This window comes from Mauremys reevesii, linkage group 12, assembly GCF_016161935.1.
Source record: "Mauremys reevesii isolate NIE-2019 linkage group 12, ASM1616193v1, whole genome shotgun sequence".
Lineage (NCBI taxonomy): Eukaryota > Metazoa > Chordata > Testudines > Geoemydidae > Mauremys > Mauremys reevesii.
In genome coordinates, this window is record NC_052634.1 from 45,487,514 (window position 1) to 45,511,589 (window position 24,076).

Here is a 24,076-nt window from a genome sequence, read left to right on the forward strand (position 1 = left end):
TGGGACCTGCTGCTGTTTCATTTTCTAGACCCCTGTGACTCTTGGCTGGTTTGCACTCTGCACTTATTGCTTCCCACCATCAGCTTCCTCTCGCGGGACTCTCTCTCCTCCTCCAGTGACTGTGGGCCTGCACTACCGGATCCGTGGGTCCTGCCCTGAGTCCCTGCATCCCCTGCTTTGTCTCCGTTCCATGCAGGCTGCAAAATGTCAGGGAGGCCGCCCCTCCCTTCCTTGGTGCTCCGCTCATATCAGCCAACTGCAGCCTCATCTCCTGGAACTCAGGCAGCTGGCGCTTGATCGATCATACAGTCACACACTGACTGGCTCCCTGCCTGGATGCTCTTGTGGAAATCCCACAGGTGACACTGCAGGACTTTACACTGTTGGTTTCTTTAATGTTGTGGTGTTTCCCCAGCCGCCGGAACAAAGCCGCCAACTCCTCCCTCACCGACTCGCATCAATCCCCCTGGTTGCCACAGAACCCTCTGATGCTTTCCCGTTCTGCCAACACCGCCAGGCCTCGCCCCCCTGCTCCTTTATCTTGCAAGCTCTGGATGTTCAGCTTCCAATATCCTCTGCCCTGGGTCAGGGAATTGCCCACATTGAGCACACGGTGAGAGCTGCGTGATCCAAACTGTCCATAGGCACCACCCTGCACTGGGCTGTCGACGTGCTCTCCTTCACGTAAATACGGTCAATGCGACTCCTGGCCTGTCCCCGCAGAAAGGTGTATCCCCTCTGCGGCTGGTGTGAGCTCGGGTCAGAGGAATAGGAGGCTACCACCCACCCTCCACTGGTTCCACTGTGCAGAAACACGTCCTCTAAGCCAACCTCACTACAGACCTGCACCAGGTAGTGCTCATCAAAGAAGAGTTTCCTCTGACGGTTGGGAAAACAGGACCAGCAGACCTCAGGCTGGTGCAACAATTGAAATCCCCCCCGACACCAAACACCGTGCGGTCTAGAAGAAGGGAGCCAGTTCCTTCATAGAACTTTCCTTTCATGCCTTAATTGGGGACCATACACACTAATATAGCCATAACCAGTGCCATGGGGCACAAAGCCACCAGTAATGCCCTCCCTGGTCGGAGCTCCAGGCCCTTCTGTACTCACACCATGAATGTGAAGAACAAGACTCCAACCCCATCATTCTTCCCTGGCCTGGAGGACCAGAGAGATGGGCCCTTCCTCCAATCACCCTCTGCCCATCAAGCTACCCTAGAGTTGTTAATGTGCATTTCCTGAACACCCACCATGTCCAAGCCCAGCTGCTCCAAGACACTGAACATCAAGTGCCTCCTCCTGGGCCCCCAACTCCCTTCCACATGGCCACTTTCACACATGCCCCTTCCCTGGTACTGCCCTCCCTCAGCTGCACAGAAGAGTTTTCATCCTCTATACCTGCCTGTCACTGCCCAGCACCCCCTCTAGCACTCTCTTCCTGCCATATTGGGTCCACCAATAACTCACTTAGGAGAGACAGCTCCTGTCCCTGATTGTTAAAGGTCAGGCCAGCCAATTAGGGGCAGAAACCCACAGTATCTTTTCCTACTGCAGAGCCCAAGCTCAGGGACTCACCTTGGGCGCAGGGACCACTGTGCTCCGAGAAAACAAGCCACCACTGTGCAAAGAGGGATGAAAGGGGCTGCCAAAGCCTGGGATTGAACCAGGGACCTTTAGAACTTCAGTCTAACGCTCTCCCAACTGAGCTACTTTGGCAGCTGCATATTAACATTTTGGCCTGTTGCTTCTCTGCCTGGGATATTTTTGCAGCAGTTGCACACAAAAAGGACGTCATTGTGAGCGACCCATGAAGACAAGACTGGCTTTTGCCTGCCTTGCTCAGCTTGAATTCCTGCCTCACCCTGTTCCTGCCTTAGTGCCCGGGTTGACCTGGTGGTGGAAGGGGACTGGGGGCCAGTGGCGCGGGGAGAGTCTGGCCACCACTTGCCACCCCCCCCCCCGTTGTCCTGGCTTCCCCCACTGGGCGTCATTTCGGGAGGGAAGTGGGGCTTCTGCCTCCCCTCCCCGATTTTCACACTGCAGAGGAGTGCGAACAGGAAAGCGACGGCTGCTCCACACCCCCACGGAGAACCCGCGCCCTTAGCTGCTTCCCCTGCTCCCCAGCTATGCTACTGAGTGGAAGTGTCCTGTGCCCCCCACACAGACCTCGATTAATCAAAGCCCTCTTCTGCCAGCACCGGGCCTCCTGCTTCTTACACTGGGCCTGGCGAGGTGTGGCTGGCACAGCACCAAGAGTCTAACCTGTGAGGCAGGGCGGCTGGCGCCCACAGCCTCCTGGGAGCTCCCAGAAGTTATTAAGGGACAGAGACTCCTCAATGCCCTTAGTAACAAGGGTTTGGGGTTCACGAGGCCAGTAACGGGTCACTATGTCGGGCCTATAACCCTGGGTGTCAGGTCACTGTGCAGCTTTGGTCTAGAGGCTCTGATCCCAACAACCGACCAGCAGCCCACAGCCTCCCCCTGGGTCTGTCCCACCTGGTTACTCCTTACAGGCCGACCTTATCCCCCTTCCAGCCCCGGAGTCGCCCCCTAATCATCCTAAAGGCACTCAGAGCCACAGCCATGGCAGTGCTGAAGGAGGAGGGCCCCAGTGGCCTAATGGAAGGCATTGGCTTCCTAAGCCAGAGATTGTGGGTTCAAGTCCCATCTGGGGTGGAAAAACTCCTTCCTTCTTGTATATTGCAACAAAGCCTTGGTGTTATTTTCCCAAGGAAGCTGGGAGACGTTTGAACCCAAAGTACTGGAACTTTGGAGCAATCCCCAGAAACAGCATCTTCCACTTGACAAATGCTTTCTAGACCCATCAGTAGCAAACACTTAATACTAGTGTTTGTCTGAGAATAGAAGGAAGGGAGTGTTTACTCCGACACCTCAGTGAGTGAAACAGACAGAAAGAGCAAGGCTGTCCTGAAGAGAATGGATCTGTCTGGAGACAAAGCAGAACCTGAGAATGAGCAACAGTGTGAAAGAAGAACTTCAAATGTGTGTTAGGTGTTAGATAGGTTGGTCTGACAAATTTCAAGAAAATACCAATGCTCGTAGACTGATGCGGACACTGGCTGCTTCTGATCTTTCACTGAGAATTCATTGAAATATTTTCCTTAACTTTGTTATGGAATATTAGGTGGTCTATGAAGGCACCATTCCTCCTGCTTTCGCCCTTCGAGACAACACGGCTACATGGCATGCGGCCAGTGCTCACCTTCCAGTCAACTGCTAGAAGACAACACAGACAGGGATGGCAGCAGGGCAGACTGGAGCTCCGGAGATGGTGGGACCAGGTCTCATCAATGGGAGGTGGCCACCCCAGCATGCACAAGGCTGAGCCAGTAAGTGCGGCGTGTGCTCCACAGTGCCCCTACCCTGCATGTGGTGGTGGAGGGCAGTTACTGAGTTCGGTCGGTTTGGGAAATTTGGGGCTTGGCTACACTTGCAGAGGTAGGCGCTGGGAGTTAAACCACAGCAGAAACCGCTGCCGTGTGTTCACACTGACAGCTGCAAGCGCACTGGGTAGCCACATTAGCAGCTCTGGCAATGCCACAGAGAGCAGTGCAGTGTGTTAGCTATCCCAGTGAGCAACTGGCTGCACCGTGCTTTTCACATGGGGGACGGGGATGTGACAGGGAGTTTGTTGTGTGTACGTGGGGGGAGTGACAGTGTTTTTGGGGGGCTGAGAGTGTGTCCGCATGCTGTTTTGTGTGTTCGGACAGCAGCAGACCCCCACCTCCCCTCATACACACTCACAACAGCAGCAGCATTCCACACTAATGGTTGCTTTGTCCCAGACCAGATAAGCAGCCGGCTGTCAGAAACGGAGCTTTGAAAGGGGATATCCGCATGCCTGCAGCCGATTTCAAAACAGTGACCAGAGTGGGCACTTGACTTCAGGGGATTATGGGACATTTCCTGAGGCCAAACACAGTGCAGTGATGCAACACGTCATCCACACTGATGCCCGGGTATTTCAGCAGGGCTCAGCAAGCTTTATGTTTCTCATGGAGGTGGATTACCAGGAGCGCTCCACCTACAGAGCCCAGGTGCTCCATGTGCCTTGCGAGTGTGGACACCTCAGGAGTTAGGGCACCCGGGGCTGCTTTAATGGGCTCTAACTTGCAAGTGTAGCCAAGCCCTTAGACTATGTCACTTGTGTGACTTACTTGTGCTATTGTAATAAATACAATAGACGTGCAATGGTCAGAAATTGCAGCAGCAGAGAAGTATATTAAAGAAACCTAAGGAAATTAAGAGTTTAAATTATCCTCCACATGTCCCGTGTCCCACTAAAATGAATCCAACCCACAGGTCACGTGGGCAGAAGTATCGGTGTCAGGATGCTACATTGTTAGCACAGTAAATGAAACTGCAAAATAAATGATGTTTAAATGACCTCACTCTATTTTTTACAATCCTGTGTTAAGAGGTAATAGATACAGATGGACACCAGGCACGGTTGTTTGGAGGATGAAGCCTTTATGCTTCTATCCCCCACCACTGTCAAGTTTTAGCCAATTAGGACAAGTCAGCAAATAAGAACAACCTCAGGTCTGAGTAACTGCTGCAGGTAGCAAAGTCCTACAGGGAGCAGTTTCTGGCACTACACCTGTGCAGCTCTGCTCCCCGGCTCTTCTCGGGCTCCTGCTCTCTCCTTAGCTCCGCCCCACTCTGGCCCAGGCAGTTCCAGCTCCCACGGAGGATGGGACCCCCTGGCCTGGTGACTCCCTCATTACACTGCCTGGCCTGTCAGTGCGGCTAACTTGGAGCTTTGGCCTCTCCCCATTGCCCCTGGGGACTGTCAGTCTCAGGGTCCTGATTTCCCATTGGCCCTTCCCCCTTCTATTGGTGCTGGGAACTAGCCAACCAAACCCCCCACTAAGTTTTAGTAAGGGGCCAACAGTCCCTTACATGAGCCAGCCCTGTGAGGGTCACCACTGTGCAGAAAGCAGCCCAAGCTGGTCCCATGGTGTAACAGGCAGCACTCAGGACTCTGACTCCTGCAATCTGAGTTCAAATCTCAGTGGGACCTTGTGTTGGCTTGTGGTAAAGCCCTGGAGCTCACAGTGCTCAACTTCCCTGTCTCCAGCTGTGCAAGAGCCAATCTTTCTCCTCCTGCTGGGTGACTTGCCCACAGGAGCCAGGTCTTGGGTTGTGAATGGCCAAAATTGGTTGGGACTCTAGAACTTGTTACCCTGGTTCCCGATGCCTGTGGTTTGACCAGGTGGTTGGGATTCTTGCTGCCTCACATGCAGCCACGTTACCTCTTGTCCACCTGGCACTTGAAGGAAGGAGGGCCAGGGCCAGACTTCATAGTCAGGGCTAGGCAGGAGGGAGGCTGGAGCCCAGCACCTCTCCTCCTCTGGGCACCGAGAGCAGAGGCGGCTGGTGCTGACAGCTCCAAGGGAAGGCTTAAAGCCACAGAGCAACCGAGGGCAGGGCAAGAGGAGGGGAGAACCATGCCTATGCGTGGCCAGCAGACGGCCACAAAGACACCCGGCCAGCCTGTGCCCTGCTATGCCAAACCCCCACTGAAGACGTGCTTAATCCACTTGCTGATCAGGAGGAAAACCTGTCAAAATCTGTGTGTGAGGAGAACTCACTTGGCTCGGAAGGGAGTGAGGAAAAAGAGCAAGTGAACAAAATAACTTGTGAGAGAGAGGCAAAAGAACATGAAGGCAGAGAAAGAAATAAAGGGAGAGAAAAATATTAGAAAAGAAGGAAAGAAAGGAAGAGCGTGAAGGCAGAGGAAAAAGAAAGCAAGAACATACAAGCTAGAGAAGGAAAGGAATGAAAAGAACAGATGAACCTGGCGCTAGTTGAAGCTGGAATGGGACAGTCAGAGAAAGGACAGACTGACCCGTTAAGTAAGGTTGCACCCCAGATTCTCCATGTTGGGAACAGGCCCCCATTTCCATCCTGGCCTGCTTGGGACCATCCATGGGTGCCTATTGGCACCTCCATGCTCTGAGCAGGGGCAAGCCCCTCATACCCTCCACTTGGGACACGGGCTCTCCCCAATCCTGACCCCCTTCCACGCTCCTGGGAATGGGAAGGTGGGGAAGGCGTGTGCGGCGCAGCCCCGTGGGTGTCTCTCTCTGGGGCGCAGGAAGAGGATATTGGTGGTACCAGAAGGACAGAGCAGGGGCGGGGGCATTTGTGGAGCAGGCGCACACCAGAGAGAGGAACTGAACACAGCCCAGCGTGGGCCCAGTGCCAGTTGGGCCGAGACACCCACACCTGGAGGCCATCTCCAGAACCTACCTTGATGGTGCCGTCCATCGCCGCTCCCACACGGAGCTCCCCGCCTAGACCTCCCTGGACGAGATGAGGTGGTGCAGTGGCAAAGGGGGCTGTTTGAGCGGGGCTCTGTGTGTGTGTGTGTGTGTGTGTGTGTGTATAATTTTAGGAAGTGAAGTCACAAACTGCTGGGGCTGGTTTCCTGTTGGTGTGAGCTTTTTCTTTTTCCTCTCATCTTCTTGTTTAGGGCTAGGGCTGGGTGGCTTCCTGCGCTGCCGTTGTCGAGCAGCGGCACAAGGGTCTCAGGGTGGAGAATCGGTGGGGAGGCGCACGGGAGGTCACAGGGATAAGAATCACATTTAGCCCTTGCACGGCAATGGTGGTGCACTCACGCACTGCCACACCTTTTAGTATCATGACTGTTTATCTGTACAACAGCAGCACCTACAGAGACCAGCGCAGAATCAAGGCCCCCGTTGGGCAGGCGCTGCCAGATACAGCAAGAGACAGGCCATGCACCAGAGAGTTTACAGGCTCCATAGCCAAAGAGTGGGAGGAAAAACAGAGGCCCAGTGTCACACAGCAGCACTGAGAATAAAACCCAGGACTCCTGGCTCCTCCTGCTCTAACCACTAGACCCCACACTGCTCCCAGAGTTGGGGACAGAACCCAGGAGCCCTGGCTCCCAAAGGGCAGGAGTGGGGTCTAGTGGTTAGAGGAAAAGATGATAGATGTCAGGACTCCTGGGTTCCAGTCCCAGCGCTGGGGTTAGAGTGGAGTCTCATATGTTACCACAGGTGGGGCTGGGAGCCAGGACTCCTGGGTTCTTCCCATCCCCCCCAAACCATCTTGCACAGCAGGAGGGGGCTGGGCAGGAAGCAGTGATGGGGTGAAAACTACCAAGAAATGCAAACCCTTGTCGGAGCCTGTGCCAGACGATCCAGCACGAGGGGAGAGGGCATGTGGGTGGGGAGGAAAAGCCTTGGGCTGCACTGGGAGTGCACAGCAGGGTCCACCCCAAAAACCGGCCGCAACGGGAGGGACAGGTGGGGTGGTTGGATAGAAGAGGCTGCGAGCCTAAAATCTAAAAGGGGAGTGTGGGGTCTAGTGGTCAGAGCGGGGCGGGGGGTTGGTGGTCAGAATTCCTGGGTTCTATCTCCAGCCCTGGGAGCCAGTGGTCAGAGTGTGAGTCGCGGGGGGAGACAGGATTCCTGGGTTCTCTACCTGGTTCTGGCGCTCTCTTGTGCAATCCTCGGCAGTTACCCAACTCGCCAGCGTGTGGGAGCGAGGGGCTGGGGCCAGGTTGTGACACGGCCGGAGTCCGTGCTGCCCCTTTGTTACCCGACCCAGGGCAGGGTGGGGATGGCCTGGGAGCCCGCTAAGAAAGGCGCTTCGGTGGTTTTGTGTGTGGTCACACTGCCCCTGCTGGATAGACCCCTCTGGGTCAGAACCAGTCTCAGCCAGGGTCAGACCCTGGAAGCCCAGCCCCTCTGTCACCACGGCCATGTCAATTGGTCTCCTGGAAAGGTCCATTCTCATGGGTAGCTGTCCAGTGGCAGTGAGTTCCACAGGCCTCGGCACAGGCTGTGTGGGGCAGGAGGTCCTTGTGTTGGGAGCATTGGGAGTGAACTGTGTGCATTTGTGTCTCTGAGCACAATTGTGAATATTCTGGGGTGTGTGTGATTGTGAGTGTGGCTGGGGGTGTGATTGTTTCTCTCTTTGGGGGTTGGGATAGCATGCCCCTCTGGGTGTGTTGTGTGTGAGTGTTCTTGGGATTGTGTGAGTCCCTTTGTGCATCAATGTGTGTGTGTGTGTGTCACTTGTTGCAGGATACAAAAGCCTGCAAAGCCAGCACACACACACTCCACAGAGCAGGGCTCAGCCCACCAGCAGGGGCAGCAGGGACACACACGTCTCTCCTGGGCCAGCTTGGACAATTTCCCATCACGACCCGGCACAGTGCTGGTGCCCCCACACGGGGGTGGGCAGTGACCGGGCGGGCAGGGGGCTGATGTGCTGGATTCAGAAGGAAGCACTTTGGGAAAATCAGTCAAGGCCCTTAGCGGAGCTGGGACACTGACCCAGTGACCCCTGCACCACCCTGGGAGGGGAGTGGGGTCGAGTGGTCAGAGCAGGGATGGGGTTGGGCACCCGGACCCCTGGGTTCTATCCCTGGCTCTGGGAGTGGAGGGGGTCTAGAGCAGGGGGAGTGGGAGCCAGGACTCCTGGGTTCCATAGGAGACTTTTCCTGGCCTTCCTCCCTAGAGATCCCAGCCCAGCCCGTAGTGGAGTGTGTGGGAGTGGGGAAGTTGCTCTCCCACTTCAGAAACATGATTCAACCCCCGCCCCATTGGCTGTGACATCATGGAACCTTCCTCCCCCACCAGAAAGTAGAAGCCCCGCCCCAGAAAGGGGGGCCTAATCACACCCACATCACACCCACTCATGGTTGCAAAGAAACCTCACAGCCACCCTGCCCCCTGCTAGGACCGGATCTGCTGCTCCCACTGCTTTCCTTATCACCAGGAGTTGCTCCCCACCCCGCACCCCACCCCAGTCACACGCCTTTGGTCACTATGTAGCTCAGTAGCAATCACTGCCCAGTGACTCCGGTGCAGGCACCCACAGCACGAACTCCCACACCGGATTCTGTCCACACGCAGAGAATTCTCTCCGCCGGGCTCCTTCGGTTCCTCTCGCTGCTCTCCGTCCTGCCGCCAGACACTGCTCATCTGCATAGCCCCGCCCATGCACACGTGACCCCTTCTGTCGTTTTGGTCTCCAGTGGATGAGTTGCCTGCGGGGAGTGGGCACGTCACTTCACGTCACAGCCCCAGCACGTCACAGCCGCCGGGCGGATTGTCTGTGAGCCCCGCGCTGGGGCGGGCTTCAGGAGAGACCCAGCCCCATAGACAGACTGGGGCAGGGAGATATTGGGGGAGGATGAGGGGATGGGGGCGGCAAAGGGAGAGACCCACCCCCATAGACCTGTAGGGGCAGAGGATCTTGGAGTCAGGAGGAGAAGGGAGATTGGCAGAGACCCAGCCTGGGGTGGAGGGAGACATGTCAGGGGTGTGAAATGTTGGTCAGGAAACTGAGTCACTCCCAGGACATGCTGTGCAGGGAGCACAGGGGCAGGAGAAAGCCCCAGCCCCACAGAGCCCCAGAGGGATATTGGGGGCAGGGAGGGATGGAGGAGGAGAGACCCAGCCTCATACACCCCTAGAGGCAGCAGGATATGGGGGTAGCAGAGGGGATGGCAGAGAGACACCCATCTCCATAGACCCCAGAGGCAGGAAATGAGGGAGAAGGGAGGGAGGATCCAGCCCTATAGACCTGTAGGAACCAGGAGATATTGGGGCAGGAGGAGAAGGGGGTTGGCAGAGACCCAGCCCGGGGAGCAGGAAATGGGCTGGTTTGGAGGAACTGGGGAGGAGAAGAGACACAGGGCAGGACACACCTTGGGACAGGAAACGGACTCACTCCGACTACAGCCGGAGCAGAGCAGGGCAGGGCGGAGGCAGATCATGCTGGTCGCAGGGTAATTTCGGGGGGTTCTGATGCCCCACTCAGCCGGGGGGCTCCCCTCTGGGCTGAGGAGCCCTGGGGTGGGGCGGGTGCAGGGGCTGTGTGTGTGTGTCAGGCTGGGGGAGCTGCCTGGGCAGAGGGAACCAGGCGCGGCTGCGTTGGGGTGACAAACTGCAGGGGGCTCTGCTGGTTGCAATGAGGGCAGCAGGCAACTCAACCCCTCCCCCACTCTACCCCCCTAGTCCCACTCCCCTCCCAGAGCTGGGGGAGAACCCAGGAGTCCTGGCTCCCAGCCCTGCCCCTCCCCCATATTTCCATATGGTTCCAACCAACCGCCCCAGTGGGGAGGGCGAGGCCAAGGGAAGCAGGCGGGGTGGGCGCTGCCAGGCGAGACCCCCGGACACGCGTGTTCGCGTCAGGACCGGGAGGGGGGCGGGGCCGGGGCTCTCTGGGGGCGGGGTGGGGATGAGGAGTTGCGCTGGGGGGGGAGGTGTCAGGTTGACCCAGGGATCCGCCCTCACCTGGGCTGGAGGACGGAGGTGCCCAGGGGCAGGCTGGGAGTTGTAGTTCCTGGCTCGTCTCAGGCGGAAGTGACGCGCTGGTTGCTCAGACAACGCCCCTCCCGGTGCACTCTGGGAAGCGTAGTTCTCTCTCTCTCACGCGGCCTCTATTGGAGGAGGGCTGTAGCTCATCACTTCGCGCGCCCCTCCCGCTCCTGATTGGCGGAGGCGCGGGACAGAGACAGTGGGACCCGCCGGGCGCTGCTGGGGTCCCGGGCGGGGATGGGGACGCGGCTCGGGGGCAGCCGGCGGGGCAGGGCGCTGGGGCGGGCGGCGAGTGGCGGCTCCGCGCGGGGGCAGGGCTCAGACCCCCAGTTCCAGGCGCCATCAGCCCCCCCCCCGCCTCTCCCTCTGTAGCGCCCCTGCAGGCCCCCCAGTCTCTCCCCGTCTGTTGTGACCCTCTCGCCAGCCCCTCCCCCATCTGTGGGGATCCCTCAGCCCCCGGCGTCCCATCCCCCATCCTGTCCGCTCTGCCCGGCCTTTCCCTTTGCCCCCCTCCTCCCCCAGCCCCTAACTGCCTCCAGCCCATGTCTCCATTGCTGGGCCCCACTTCCCCATCCCCCCACTGCCCCAGTCCCTCCCCACGGTGTGAGGGTCCTCCTCGCCAATCGCTGCTACCCCCCAACCTGCCGGGTTCCCCTTTTCAGCCACTGTGGGGTCCTCCAGCCCGCCCCCACCCATCCACTCTGGGCTCTAAATCCCACATTCCCACAATGCACCTTGGTAACCCCACCCTCCTCTGTCCCTAATCCCCCTAGTCCCTTACCGGGGGTCCCCTGGACACCCCAACCCACAGTCCGGCCCCCACATACACCCCAGTCACTCGTCACACGCTGAGCTAGTCCTTCAGGGGCCCCCACAGCCCCCCAAACTCCTCCATCCATGAGCCCCGTGGGCCTGTGGCCGGGAAGTGGGGGAAGCTCCCACTTTGGCTGGGCTGGGTGGGGGTGTTAATCTTTTCCTGGCTTGTGTGTGCTGAGCTCACAAAGGCCTTTTGCTCCCTCGGGGTGGGGGGTGGTTTTGGCCGAAGGTGACGTGGTTTGGTAGCCCTGTGGATGCTGTGTGGTGTCTGGAATGGGGCGTGTGTTCCCATCATGCCCCTTCCTCTGCCTGCAGAGCTGAGCACAGACAGGCCTGAGGAGCAGAGCAGGAGCTCTGGGAAGGAGAAGAGCAATATGAAGATGGAGTCTAAGACGAGGCCAGGTGACTTCTGTGGAGGGAGACATGCTGGACAGCGCCAAGGATTGGGGAGACAACCAGGTGTGAGCCCGGGCTCAGATTTCTGATTGTAGCTGTGATGGCAGACTGGGAGGAGGGTTGAAGCCGGAGCCCTGGGGTGCGGGAGTAGCGAGAAGAGGAGCCTCGCCACCATTGCTTTTTCATTTGTGTTGTGTTTCATACCAAGGGAAAAGAAGTCGCGGGGACGGAGTCCAGCTCTGAGGTGAGATGGAAAGTGAGCAAGAGCAGTGACAGGGTGAATCCTGTTGATGCCAGGCAAGACCTGCCCAGCTGGGATGAGAGTAGCTGTCTCTGTCGGTGAGAGAAGTATCTGGTTTGGGGAGGGCTCTGGTCACAGCCCCCCTGGTTCCAGGCAGGGATGTCCCGTTACCTGGGTGTGGGTTTCTGGACTAGCTGTGGCTTCAAGGGAGATGATGTTGCCATTTGTGGGGGCTGATCATCTCTCTGGCCAGGAGTGGTGTGTGCTCCCTAGCAGAAAGTTGGATCCATGAGGGTGACTCCCTGTTCTGAGTTTCTTTCTTTCTCCAAGGTTTCTCTCTCTGTGTTGGCCAACTCACACTCAAACTCTCTCTCTCCTTTCATGGACACCTGTCATGTTCAGTTGCCTGCATCCTCTTCCTCTGCTCCTCCTCCCCCAGTCTCCTATGGGCTCAGCTGGGTCTATCTGCCCACGGGCAAGGTCTCTGCTGTACTGGGAAGGATGTGTCCTGCCTGCCAGGATAAGGGGGTTGCTCCTCCCACCCCGTATCTTCGGGGAGACCTCATTGCTGTAACTGGGTCACAGCGTGAGTGGCCAGTCATGTCTTTGGGGCTGTGGGGTCTGAGACTGAGAGGGGTGGGCTCGCAGTCATGGCTTTGGGCACAGGATTAGAGATGCCCAGAACCCCCCTTATCACCCGCTAGCTCCATTACTGCATCACCCAAAAGCCTCGCTCAGGGTCCACTATGCCTCCTTGTGCTGGGCACTGCAGGGACAATCAGAGGGACAGCAGGATGCATGAGGAAATAGATGAGTGTGTGAGGCAGATGGGTGAAGGGGGGTGTGTGGCATACATGGGGGATGGATGGGAGGTTGAGGGTTGGACGGACAGCGGGACAGATGGAGAGCTGCAGGGACGGATGGTGACATCACAGGCTGGACTTGTGATGGGTTCAGCTCATGGCCACTGGCCCTGTCATCTCCTGCCCCCATCTGCCCGTCTGACTCTGCCCCTGTCTCTTGCAGGCAGCACTCAGCAGAGTCTGGCCCTGTCGTTACACTGGTGCCTACATCCAGCGCACACCTGTGTGTTATGTGCTCCTGGAGAGCTCAGGCAGGGACAAGCATGCGGCTCACGGCTGCTGAACCAGCTACTCCAAAACTGCCACAGATCTCCCCCTCCTTGGGCAGCAAGACCCTGGCCGGGGGGTTCCCTGTCCCTCCTCGCTGCCTGCTCAGCACAGAGACCGAGGTCACCTGCCTCCACCCAGCCTCTAGCTGGAGCTGCTCCAGCCCGGTGCTGGTATCCAGCCTGGCCGGAGCTGGTGCGATGTCCTAGCGGAGTCCATTCTTTCTCCCCTGTAGATGACGATTTTCCCCACTGCAGTTTGTTGCTCTTTCTCTGCTTCCCCATAGCCCCTCCCCACTGATAGTGACCCCTGCTGGCCAGGCATGGGAGTGTCCTGTAGGTGCCTTCTTGTAGGAGCAGTGACTCCTGGTGGCGAGGGCAGCAATGCCTGGCATGTATCCCCCCTAGCATTGCTGCAGCGACCCCTGGTGGCCACTGAGGGCAGTTGCCTGTGTGACCCCACCACTGCCATTGTGCCTGTGAGCGCTGGTGGGTAGGTGAGGCAGGGCCCTGTATGTATATCAGCCATTGGGGCAGTGCCCTCTGCGTATCCCTCTCTCATCGCGGTGACTCGTGTTGCCCAGGTGGGGCAGCCCCCTGTGTGTCTTTACTCCCCCCCCAACCCCTGCATTGGGCCAGGGAGCACTGGTAGCCAGAGGGGTCCGTGCCTGAGGTGGGTTCTTCACCTCCCCCAAGGTGGCAGGGTGCCTGGGTGGCCGTGTCAGGCAGTGCCCTGGGTGTCTTCCAACCCCTTTGTGGCAGTGAGCCCTGCTCCTGGTGTGTGTCACTCCCCCACTATGGATGTGCACTGGTGGTCAAGTATGGCAGTGCCCTGTGTTTAGCCCCCTCCCTCCCCCCCACCCCAGGGTGACCAGATAGAAAGTGTGAAGAATCGGGACGGGGTGGAGGGTAATAGGCACCTACATAAGAAAAAGCCCCGAATATCGGGACTGTCCCTATAAAATCGGGACATCTGGTCACCCTTTCCCTTCTACCCCTGTGCCAGGCATGGCAGGCACTGATCCCTGGCATCCCCGTGGGGCAATACCCTCTGTATATCCCCCTATTGGGGCAGTGACCCCTGCTGGTCAGGTGGGGCAGTGCCCTGTGTGTTTGTCCCCCCCTATTTAGGTAGTGACCCTGATGGCTAAGTGAGGCAGTGGCCTTTGATTTCCTCTTTTCTCCCCAGCCCCCTCTCTCTCTGGGGTAGGGCACCCAGTTGGGGCACTACCCAATGTGTATCTCTACTAATTGGAGCAGTGACCTCCCTGTGGTGCCCTGGTGTGGCAGTGCCCTATTGGTATTTCCTCCCCTCTCTCACACCATTGTGGTAGTGGCCAATTCAGGCAGTGGCCTGTTTATCATCGCCCCCCACCACCTCCACCCCCACCATTGCAGCAGTGCCCCCTGGTGGCCATGTGCAGCAGTGCCCTGCATGTATCACCCCCAACCATTGCTGCAGTGACCCCAGGTGCCCAGTTTGAGTAGTAGCCTGTGTGTACCTCACCTCTTGGGGCAGTAACTTGTGGGACCAGCTAAGACAGTGCACAGTCTGTGACGTCTGGGGGCCACGTAGGGCAGTGGCCTGTATGTACCATCTCCTCTGGAGCAGTGACCACTGGTGTCTTGGTGCTAAAATGGAGCCACCTCTGGGTTACATGGTGGGGCTGTTTACAGGACAATGGAGACAGGCCCCCCCCCGTTCCAGGAAGTAGGGGACTGTCTGGTGTTCAGGGCAGAGCGTTCCACCTTCTATTGAACTGTGATGCTCTGAGCACCTTTCCCCTGCATGAAGAAGACCCTGTGTGGCTCCAAAGCTGGTCCAGTAACAGGTATCACCTCACCTGCCTTGTCTCCCTGGTATTCTGGCCAGTGTCCAACTTCCCCTTCGCCGTTGGTCCTCAAACCTCCTCCAAGCAACCCCGCCCCCAGTCCCTTAAGCTGCCAAACCTCCCCTGGAGCCCAACCCTGGCGGGGGCACCCCACCTGAAACCCCTATGGCACCATGGGAGTGGTAGTGTCCACTGCCTCCATCTCCCACCAGCCAGGACGGGCCCCACAGCACCATGGGAGTGGTAGTGTCTCCTGCTTCCATTTCCTGACAGCCGCTGCCAGGCCCGGCCCAGACTTCCCATTTCTGGTGCGAGTCCGGAAGCAGATGCTGCCATGAGGCGATGCTGGGAAGGGTGATGCTGGTGTCAGGAGAAAGCAGGAGGAGTAGGTGTGGTCTGTGCTACTGTCCCCCTAATCCCTGCTCCCCCCCTCTGGCACCCAACCCTGAACCTCCTCTGGTGCCCCCAGGCTCTGCACCCCTAACCCTGTGCCCCCTCCAGTTCCCCTCACCCCTCCCCCCCTAACCCCGGCCTCCTCCCGCACCCGCAATCCCTGCACTGGCCCCCTTTCCCCTAACCCCTGCACCCTCCTGTGCCCACTTGGGAAACGGACCAGGATGCACAGAGTAGCTGGCATTGCTGCTCGCTCCCCCCGCCGCCCCTGAACCCTGCTCCTCCACACCTTGTTAGGGGACTGTGAGAGTTGGAGCATGGAGCACCATCGGGGCTCCCTGCATCCAGGTCACCTTCTCCCTCTGGGCTGCTGCTCTCTGTCCTCCCCTTATGCAGCCCAGGTGGGAAGGTGACCTGGATGCAGGAGCCTGATGTCCCTCCTTGCTCCCCTCTCACAGCAATTCCTGGTGTCACCCACCCTAAGGCTTGCCTGGCTATGGGCTTCGGAGGAGTGACCAGACCGGGCGACCATGGAGAGCTCAGCCCTGTTCTCCCCTCCCAGCTTCTAGCAATCAGAGGCCAGGGACATGCTTCCATGCTGATGACAGGTACTGCTCAATAACGATCAAAGTACATTCATATTCCTCATCTGAGTCAGCCACCAACCGAAGATTGATTTTCCTGTCTAGTGGTTCAGGTTCTGTAGTGTCTGCATCAGCGTGTTGCTCTTTGAGGACTTCTGACAACATGTTTCACACCTCGTCCTATTGGATTTTGGAAGGCTCTTCAGATTCTTAAACCTTGGCTCAGCGCTGTAGCTATCTCTAGAAATCTCCGTTATACCTTCTTTGTGTTTTTGTTAAATTTGCAGTGAAAGTGTTCTTAAAGTGAACATGTGCTGGGTCATCACCCAAGACTGCCATAAAACGAAATATATGGTAGAATGAGGATAGAACCATGGAGCAGGAGACATACAGTTCTTCATCAAGGTCTTCAGTCACAAATTAATGCATTTTTAACGAGCGTTTTCAGCATGGAAGCATGTCCTCTGGAATGGTGGTTGAAGTATGAAGGCATATGGATGTTAGCATATCTGGCACATTAATACCTTGCAATGCTGGCTGCAAAAGTGCCATGAGAGAGCCTGTTCTCACTTTTAGGTGACGTATATGTGACACGGGCAGCATTATCTCAGTAAATGTAAACAAACTTGTTTGTCTTAGCAATTAGCTGAACAAGAAGTAGGACTAACTGGACTCTAAAGTTTTACATTGTTTTCTTTTTGAGTGCACTTATGCAACAACAACGAAAATCTACATATGCAAGTTGTACTTTAATGATAAAGAGATTGCACTGCAGTACTTTATATTTTACAGTGTAAATATTTGTAATAAAACTATATATAGTGAGCACTGTACACTTCATATTCTGTGTTGTAATTGAAATCAATATATTTGAAAATGTAGAAAAACAAAAAAAATTAAATTAGTATTCTATTGTTTAACGGTGCGATTAAAACAGATTAATCATGATTTTTTAAAGTTAATTGTGTAAGTTAACTGCGATTAATTGACAGCCCTAGATTTGAATGTTTCTGTCCCATGCAGGACAGGCTGGAATATCCGTGTGCAGGGAAAGAGCCTGGGAATTGTGCTGAAATTATTTCCTGTTCTGACATGTCCCCAGTTGCCCTTTTTGCCCTAACAGGCTGCAGCGCAACATCCATGTTTTGCTCCAGCTCATTTGGTCCTCCCAGGGTCAGGGGAAGGGAAATGGCTGCAGTGGAGCCAGTTGAGGGAGGGATTATCAGGGAGTTGCTGGCGGGTTCCCTTGGCGGGGAGAAAGGGCCGTAAATACATAGAGGGTGGGAACTTCCAGGAAGGTTGGTCTGGGTGGGAGAGGGCAAGAAATCCCCAGGGTGAGGGACAGGGTGTGACAAACCTGCTGGGATTTGTTTACTGTGAGGCTCCAGCATTTCTCAAATGTGGCCACCAGGGGCTTTAATTGTGGCCACAGCATCCTGGGCTGTAATTGAGGGAGAGTCGGGGGCAGCAAAGCAGCGGCTCTTCCCCCGGGCTGCCTGCAGGGGCTGGTCCCTACCCCCTTCCGGAGTCATAAACACTGCAGGAGCAGGCAACCAGTGGGAGTTCCCCACCTTCCTGCGTGCGGTGGGGCTCAGGCTTCAGGCTTCTGCTCTGGGATGGTGGGTGGCAGGCTCAGTCAAGATACATGGAACGTAGGCTGGGTGGAGAGAAGTCTGTGTAACTCATCCAGTTATTGATATACATGTGACCTCGAATATTACCAATCGGTGTGTCCCCACACACACACAACCCCAACCAACCATCTCCCAAACAGACCCTCAGTCGGAAAACATTCATCTCTCGTGTTGTTGAAAAGACTCACAGCAAATAGAAGAATTTCAGTTTTTAAAACAATCCTCTAGCAAGACAAAGAAACTCACAGCTGTAGACTCAGAAAACACTCCCAAGAAATTTTAACAATATGTTGTTCTGAAGAAAGTGCTAAAGATACCTGATTTTCAACTACTTTAAAAAAAATCTTCTCAAATCAGCATCTTTAGAGTGAAACTTTTTCTGCTTTTCTAACCAGACAATTCTCCCCAGAAGGAGAAGCACTGGTCCTGGAGACACTGCAATACCAGGTCAATGCATGGGGTGGACAGAGCAAGCTCCTATTCCAACCCCTTGTTTCAAAAATCAAAAATAACATACAGTCCTCAAATAAAGGACCTATCAGATATTAAACTGATAAGAACAGATTTAAATTTTATTAGAGAATATTTAAAATAAACGATACAAAGTGTTTGAAGCGTCAGTTATTGTGTCATTGGGGGTAACATACAGGTTGTGGGGGGATGTTAGCATTTTGGTATTGGACGGCATATACATATACACAGTCTGTCATGTCCCCAATGCGGGGTATACGGTGGGAGAGTTCAAGGTACAGCCAGCAAGCAGTGAGGGCACATCATTCATACAAACAGGTTATGGATAGTCATGGGCGTGAGTAAATGAGCGGACTGGGTAATGGTGATAGGATGACCCTCACAGGGCAGAGTTCAGTTTGGTTGGTTCAGGGCTCAGGGGATAAAGTCCAACAGGGGAAGTTTCTAGGTCTCTTCCCCCTTGCGGGTGCGTGGAGTCACGCCGGCTCACTCTTGGTATTGACGGTGGCCGGTGACGTGCTCTGTGTAAATGTCTCTGGACCACCGAATAGCGTCCGAGACCATTAGGCATCTCATGAGCGGCGTGGCAACGGCCCACCCCACAGGTCCGCAGCACGCGCTCATTAAGGAGGTCCCAGGCGCCCAAGGCCCCAACGATCAGAGCGTCGGTGTAGACCTCGTAGCTCTTTGCTCGCAGGGTGTCAGCCAGGGGAGCGTACTTTTCGAGTTTGCGGGCTCAGGCTTGGCGGAAGGCCGTGATCCTATTCTCCAACGGGATCGCTACCATTGATCTTAGCTCAAAGAGCTGAGAAGCGATGCTCGGGCTTTGCGGCACGCGCACACCCCCTGCCCCCACCGCTTTCTACCTCGCCGGGGCGAGCACTCAGCCACGCAACGAACACCGTAGCGAGGTAACTCTAAGTGAGCTCACTTCCTAAAATGACTCCAGTGGAAGAATTCAAAGCAAGAACCCTTGACACACAAGTCTGTTAAAAAAAAAGAAAGAAAGAAAAAAAGAGACAGTTCCCTGTACGCTCCTCCTTTCCACAAAAACCCACCCACTGACCTGCTGCCCCCGAGCCGCTCGCGCACCCCCCCACACACTTTTTTTTTTCTTTAATTATTTTCCTTGAGTCACGCTAGGAATGTGACTCAAAGGATCACAACCTTCCTCCTCTTCTGCTCCTATGAACTAGCCCTCGTCTGGGCAAAACATTTACAGAGACTGTTTCCTAGGTTAAGAGGGTGGCATTTTCCCAATGGGAAAAGGGATGGAAATTTTCTCTTCTGTGGGGAGACGAGGAAAGAACAGGCCAAACCATGCCATTAATTCTGGAAGGTATACTAAAGAGAGCAGTTTAAGAACCTACACAGAATAGACTAAGAAAGCAGCTGTTTAACTGACCTACAAACAACGACAAAGTAAAATCTGCAAGAGCAGCCTTTCAACTCAGAGGCTTAATCATAAGATGTAACTAATAACTGATGAAAGAGTCACAGATGACTCGAAACCATACTCTTAGTACAAACCAAATGGTAACACAGACAACACGACTTTTCTTCGCTGCTCTTCAACCACGATATTCTCCCCATAGGGAGGCCCACCGTTCCTGGAGGTTCAGTGCACAATAACGGGGCGCTGTGTGCAGTGGATGGAGGAAGCTGCTATTCCGTCTCCCTATTCCAAAAAATCAGTGTAATAGCTAGTCCTGAGATAGAGGAAGTATCAGTTATTAAAGTGATAAGAACAGATTTAAAACTGTGATTCCAGCGAATGTTAAAATGATCTAAACTACAGGTTAATAAAAGTATTTCTAGTCCTCTGCACAGAACGCTTAAATTATCCCCAAATCGCAAGTTTGGGTTTAAAAAGTCATAAAAGGCACATCATCCAGTATCTGACACTTGGTGAAATCTAAGTCTAGAACGTACAACCATTTTGGGGGTTGTGCCCTGCTTCTCAACAGTCTGCCCTGAGGTTGCCACTCACAGTCACGAGCTACTCCAGACGGCTCAAGCCCCTCCCTCTCATGGATCAGTAACTGGTTAGCAGATAGGAAAGAAAGGGTAGGAATCAAGAGTCAGTTTTTACAACTGAAAGGGGGTAAATAGCAGGCTTCCAAAGTATGAGACGAGACTACAGACATTAGGGCTTGTCAGCTTAGACAAGAGATGACTAAGATCCCTATAAGATACAGCACCGGTTCTCAACCAGGCGTCTGCCAAAGGAAACCTGGGCTCGACCCACCTCCGCAGCCACCAAGCCTGCCTGCCTGGTTTGCAGCAGGGAGGGCACAACAAAAAATTGCAGCATCACTGCAGAACACAAGAGAGCTGTCCCCTGCCATCATCGGTGAGGTTGCCTCCCAGCCACAAACAGGCAGCAGCTAGCCAAGGAAACACACACCACCGCTCTGTTCAAGGCGCAAAAGTCCGACCCCATTCTGCTTTCTTCCCGACATGAGATAACAATCTCACAAAACTGGGGCGAGCATAATGGTTACTCTCTAGGAAAAGCTGTGCTTTTGCTTTTCAGGAACAGGGAAGCAGAGGAGACAAAGATTTATACCATCTGAAGAGAAACCAGAGCAACCTGCAGAGGCACTGCCAGGAAAGGCGCCTTCCGCTCAACTCGGAGTAACTACACCGACAGCCCCACTAAACCTCTCCTTTTAGAAATTTAATTGAACCGATTTAAATGCCAAATTGGCTCATGGGAACCGGGGACATTGGGAGCAAAACCAGCCCCTTGAGCAGCGACTCGCTTCGCTGCACGCAATGCACCGTGGGTATCGTGGGTATGGAAATGAGAGTTCCCCGCCGGCCTCCAGCGCTCAAAGGAGTCTTTTCTCAGGGCTGCGTTCCCCAGCTGGGCGGAGATTGGGATGCGGGGAGAAGCTGCTCTCCTGAGACAGTCCCGCTGACGCCCAGGCGCATGGCGGAGGAGCCGGGCGGGAAGCCAGAGGGCAATCGGGCCCCCGCTGGGTTAGCAGGCTTAAAACCCAGGAGCAGACGCACACCTTGCAAAGGGGCAGGAGCCGGGATCGCGAGCAAGTGTCAACGTAGGGGGGAGGGGTAGCTCGGGGGCTTGAGCATTAGCCTGCTAAACCCTGGCTTGCAAGCTCAGCCCCGGAGGGGGGCCCTTTAGTGGGGGATCGGTCCTGCAGTGAGCAGCGGGTTGAACCTCCTGGCAGCCTCTGATTTTACTAAGATGATGGGTTTTTTTTTTCATTTGTTTGTTTGTTTGTTTTTAAAAGTGTAGGCCACCGAGTTTAGGCGTAGAAGTTTCTGGTGGTCAGGGAATAACCTACAGATTGTCGAGGGGGTGCAAAATTCAGTTTAAGATCAGGTGGCGTAAGGAATACATCATCTGCCATAGCCCGATTGGGAGTAAAGGTTAACGGGTCAACGTACAGACACTGAGATAGGAGGGTAGGTTGTTCATATGACGGCTATGTTCAGGTGTGGAGTATAACGAGTGGATACGATGATGGGGCTGGGTTGACCCTCATTTGGTGAGATTTAACGTTCAGTGAGTTTACGGTTCGAGTTCATACGGTCCAACGGAAAATGTCTCTCGGTCATTGAGATTGTATCTGCCAGCCGGGGTGCGACCCCGGCATTGTACCTGCTGCTTGGTCTGCCTCTGCTACAAAGTAGCTTACCTGAGATCCTCGGGGTTCGGTGAGCTGTAGCTAACCTGACCTGATGCACGGGAGCAGCTTTAAACAGCGCCGTCTCTGCCTGTGCGTGCAAACAAAACAACCAACCAACCAACCATCTCCCCAACAGCCCGGAAAGCCTTCATCCCTCATACTAACGGTTGAAAAGACTCGCCGCAGAAAAAAAGGATCCCAGCTCCTTAAACAATCCTCTAGCAAGACAAAGAACCTCACATATCTATCGAAAGCCTCAGAAAACATTAGACCCCAAAGAAAACATAACAATGTTTTATTGTAAAGAAGACAAGGGTTTCCAATCTGTTTTCAACAACTCGAACAAATCTGCTCTAAAGGGGAATCATTACAGTAAAATTCTTTCTGCTTTTCTAACCAGAAGATTCTCCCCAGAAGGAGAGGCACCACCGGTCCTGGAGGCACTGCAATACCAGGTCAATGCATGGGGTGGACAGAGCAAGCTCCTATTCCAGCCCCCTGTTTCAAAAATCAGTTTAATATACAGTCCTCAAATAAAGGACATATCAGATATTCAACTGATAAGAACAGATTTAAAGTTTATTAGAGAATATTTGAAAATGAACGATACAAAGTGTTTGAAGCGTCAGTTATCGTGTCATTGGTGGTAACATACAGGTTGTAGGGGGATATTAGCATTTTGGTATTGGACAGCATAGATTTAAATGTTTATTAGAAAATGTTTAAGAATAGATAATACAGAGAGTTTGTAACATCAGTTACTGGTCATCAGGGGTGACATACAGAGTATAGGGGGATGCTAGTACTTTGGTATTGGACAGCACATAACTTATACAGTGTGCAATGTCCCCAATGTGGGGTATACTGTGGGCGAGTTCAAGATACAGTCAGCAAGCAGTGAGGGTACATCATGCATACAACAGTTAAAGACAGTCACAGGTATAAATAAGCAAGCCAGGTAATGGGGCTAGAATGACCCTCACATGGCAAAGTTAAGGTCTGTCGCACTCGATCTGAGCACTACACCCCATCTGAGCTCAAAGAGCTGAGCACGCAAGAGCGGCGGCCCGGGCGGGCAGGGGCAGGGGGAGGGGCCCGAGCAGAGGGGCGGAGCCGCGTGAGCAGGTATGCAGATCTGTGTGCGAGCAGAGCATCGTGGGAGCGGACGCAGGCTGCCAGGCAGGGCCCGACTTTGGCACCGGGAGCTCGGCGTGGGGAAGGGACGGTCTCCGGGGGCCACGTCGGGGCAGCTGTCGGCAGTGGGGGCCGGTGTGGGCGAGGCCGGCGGTGGGGGGCGCGGCGGTCCGCCCCGTGTGTTATAAGTGCAGGGCGAGCGAGGGCGGGCGGCGGCCGGGCAGCAGGAGCTCATACTTACCTGGCAGAGGAGATACCATGATCACGAAAGTGGTTTTCCCAGGGTGAGGCTCATCCATTGCACTGTGGGTGTGCTGACCCCTGCGATTTCCCCAAATGCGAAAAACTCAACTGCATAATTTATGGTAGTGGGGGACTGCGTTCGCGCTCTCCTCTGGTGATTGGTTTGAACAACAGACAACCAATAGTGGGCTGTTTAGGCTTAGTGCACTGCAAAGCAGATTTTCAGGAAAACAGCTGTTATTCTGGGCTTTTGGGAGTGCTCTTTTCCACAGGCCCTGTACTCCTAGGTATCTTTGTCACATGTTCCTCCTTGTAAGCAAAGCTCAGCTCTGAAACTTTACTTGGGTCTCTCTGTGTTCTTGGCTTTCCCTAGTCTTTTGCAGCTGATCTGCTCTCTAGTCTGCTTTTGGGGGGCTTGGACCGGTGCCTTCCTTGGCTCTAAGGGGAGCTGCCTGCCTGCCTGCCTGCTCTGCTTCTTTCCCTGCTTGTAGCTTCTTGCCTGGCCCTTCTTCTCGGGCTCTTCCTCTTTTGACGGGAGGACGGCCTGTCCAAAACGCCTGTCCCACCCGGTCTCCTCGTCCAACAGGCAGCCTCGCCCCCTGCCCTGGGGCCGCTTTGGCTTTCGCTGTCTGTTCCTGTCTCTTGGTGGCCACCCTGTCTGTGCTACGGAGACTAGGCTGTCACAACCCCATGCTGGAGGAGGGCTTTCCGTCGCTTGAGGCCCACCCACCGCCTTCCCGAATGCCCTTTAGCTACGCTGCGGGTTAGGGCGGCGTGGCCGTGTCGCCCAGGAGCGGGTTTTCCTTTGCACACCTCTGACGGACGGAGCTGTTTGACTTAACTGTTCAGCACGCACCGACCCTCGGGCCTGGGCTGCACGGGAACGAAATCGGCGCGGCTACATCAGTCCGCGCCTTGGTCGGAAGAATTCTTCCGTCCACCTAGCTCCCGCCTTTCGGGAGGTGGATGGCCGGCACCAACGAGGAAAACCTCTCCAGGACCCTTCTCCGGGAACAGTGCCCTTCCGTTTGGGAGATTATGCTGCTTTAAAAAGAGAAATTGTTTAACTGCCTTTCTCTGAGGCAAGGTTGACTTTGTATTGCTTCCCTCGTGGCTCCTTATAGCAGTTGTGTTCTGAAATCTTTAGGGTTTGACTTCATTTATGATGAAATCTTGCTGTAACTTTATTCTAATTTTCAATGAGTAACTAGACCTGAGC

General features: G+C 55.0%; 6 non-coding genes across 6 annotated transcripts; 2 read left to right on the plus strand and 4 right to left on the minus strand.

Annotated features, from left to right (window-relative positions):
• Positions 1-1,646: 1,646 nt before the first annotated feature.
• TRNAF-GAA lies at positions 1,647-1,719 on the minus strand. Its single transcript has one exon. It is a non-coding gene; the product is annotated as a tRNA-Phe (tRNA).
• An 889-nt stretch (positions 1,720-2,608) lies between these two features.
• TRNAR-CCU lies at positions 2,609-2,679 on the plus strand. The gene has a single exon. It is a non-coding gene; the product is annotated as a tRNA-Arg (tRNA).
• A 15,084-nt stretch (positions 2,680-17,763) lies between these two features.
• Positions 17,764-17,949, minus strand: LOC120376423. The gene has a single exon (XR_005587302.1). It is a non-coding gene; the product is annotated as a U2 spliceosomal RNA (small nuclear RNA).
• A 1,469-nt stretch (positions 17,950-19,418) lies between these two features.
• LOC120376527 lies at positions 19,419-19,611 on the minus strand. Its single transcript, XR_005587388.1, has one exon. It is a non-coding gene; the product is annotated as a U2 spliceosomal RNA (small nuclear RNA).
• A 2,287-nt stretch (positions 19,612-21,898) lies between these two features.
• On the minus strand, positions 21,899-22,084 carry LOC120376444. Its single transcript, XR_005587321.1, has one exon. It is a non-coding gene; the product is annotated as a U2 spliceosomal RNA (small nuclear RNA).
• Positions 22,085-22,847: 763 nt separating this feature from the next.
• LOC120376224 lies at positions 22,848-23,011 on the plus strand. Its single transcript, XR_005587129.1, has one exon. It is a non-coding gene; the product is annotated as a U1 spliceosomal RNA (small nuclear RNA).
• Positions 23,012-24,076: the final 1,065 nt, after the last annotated feature.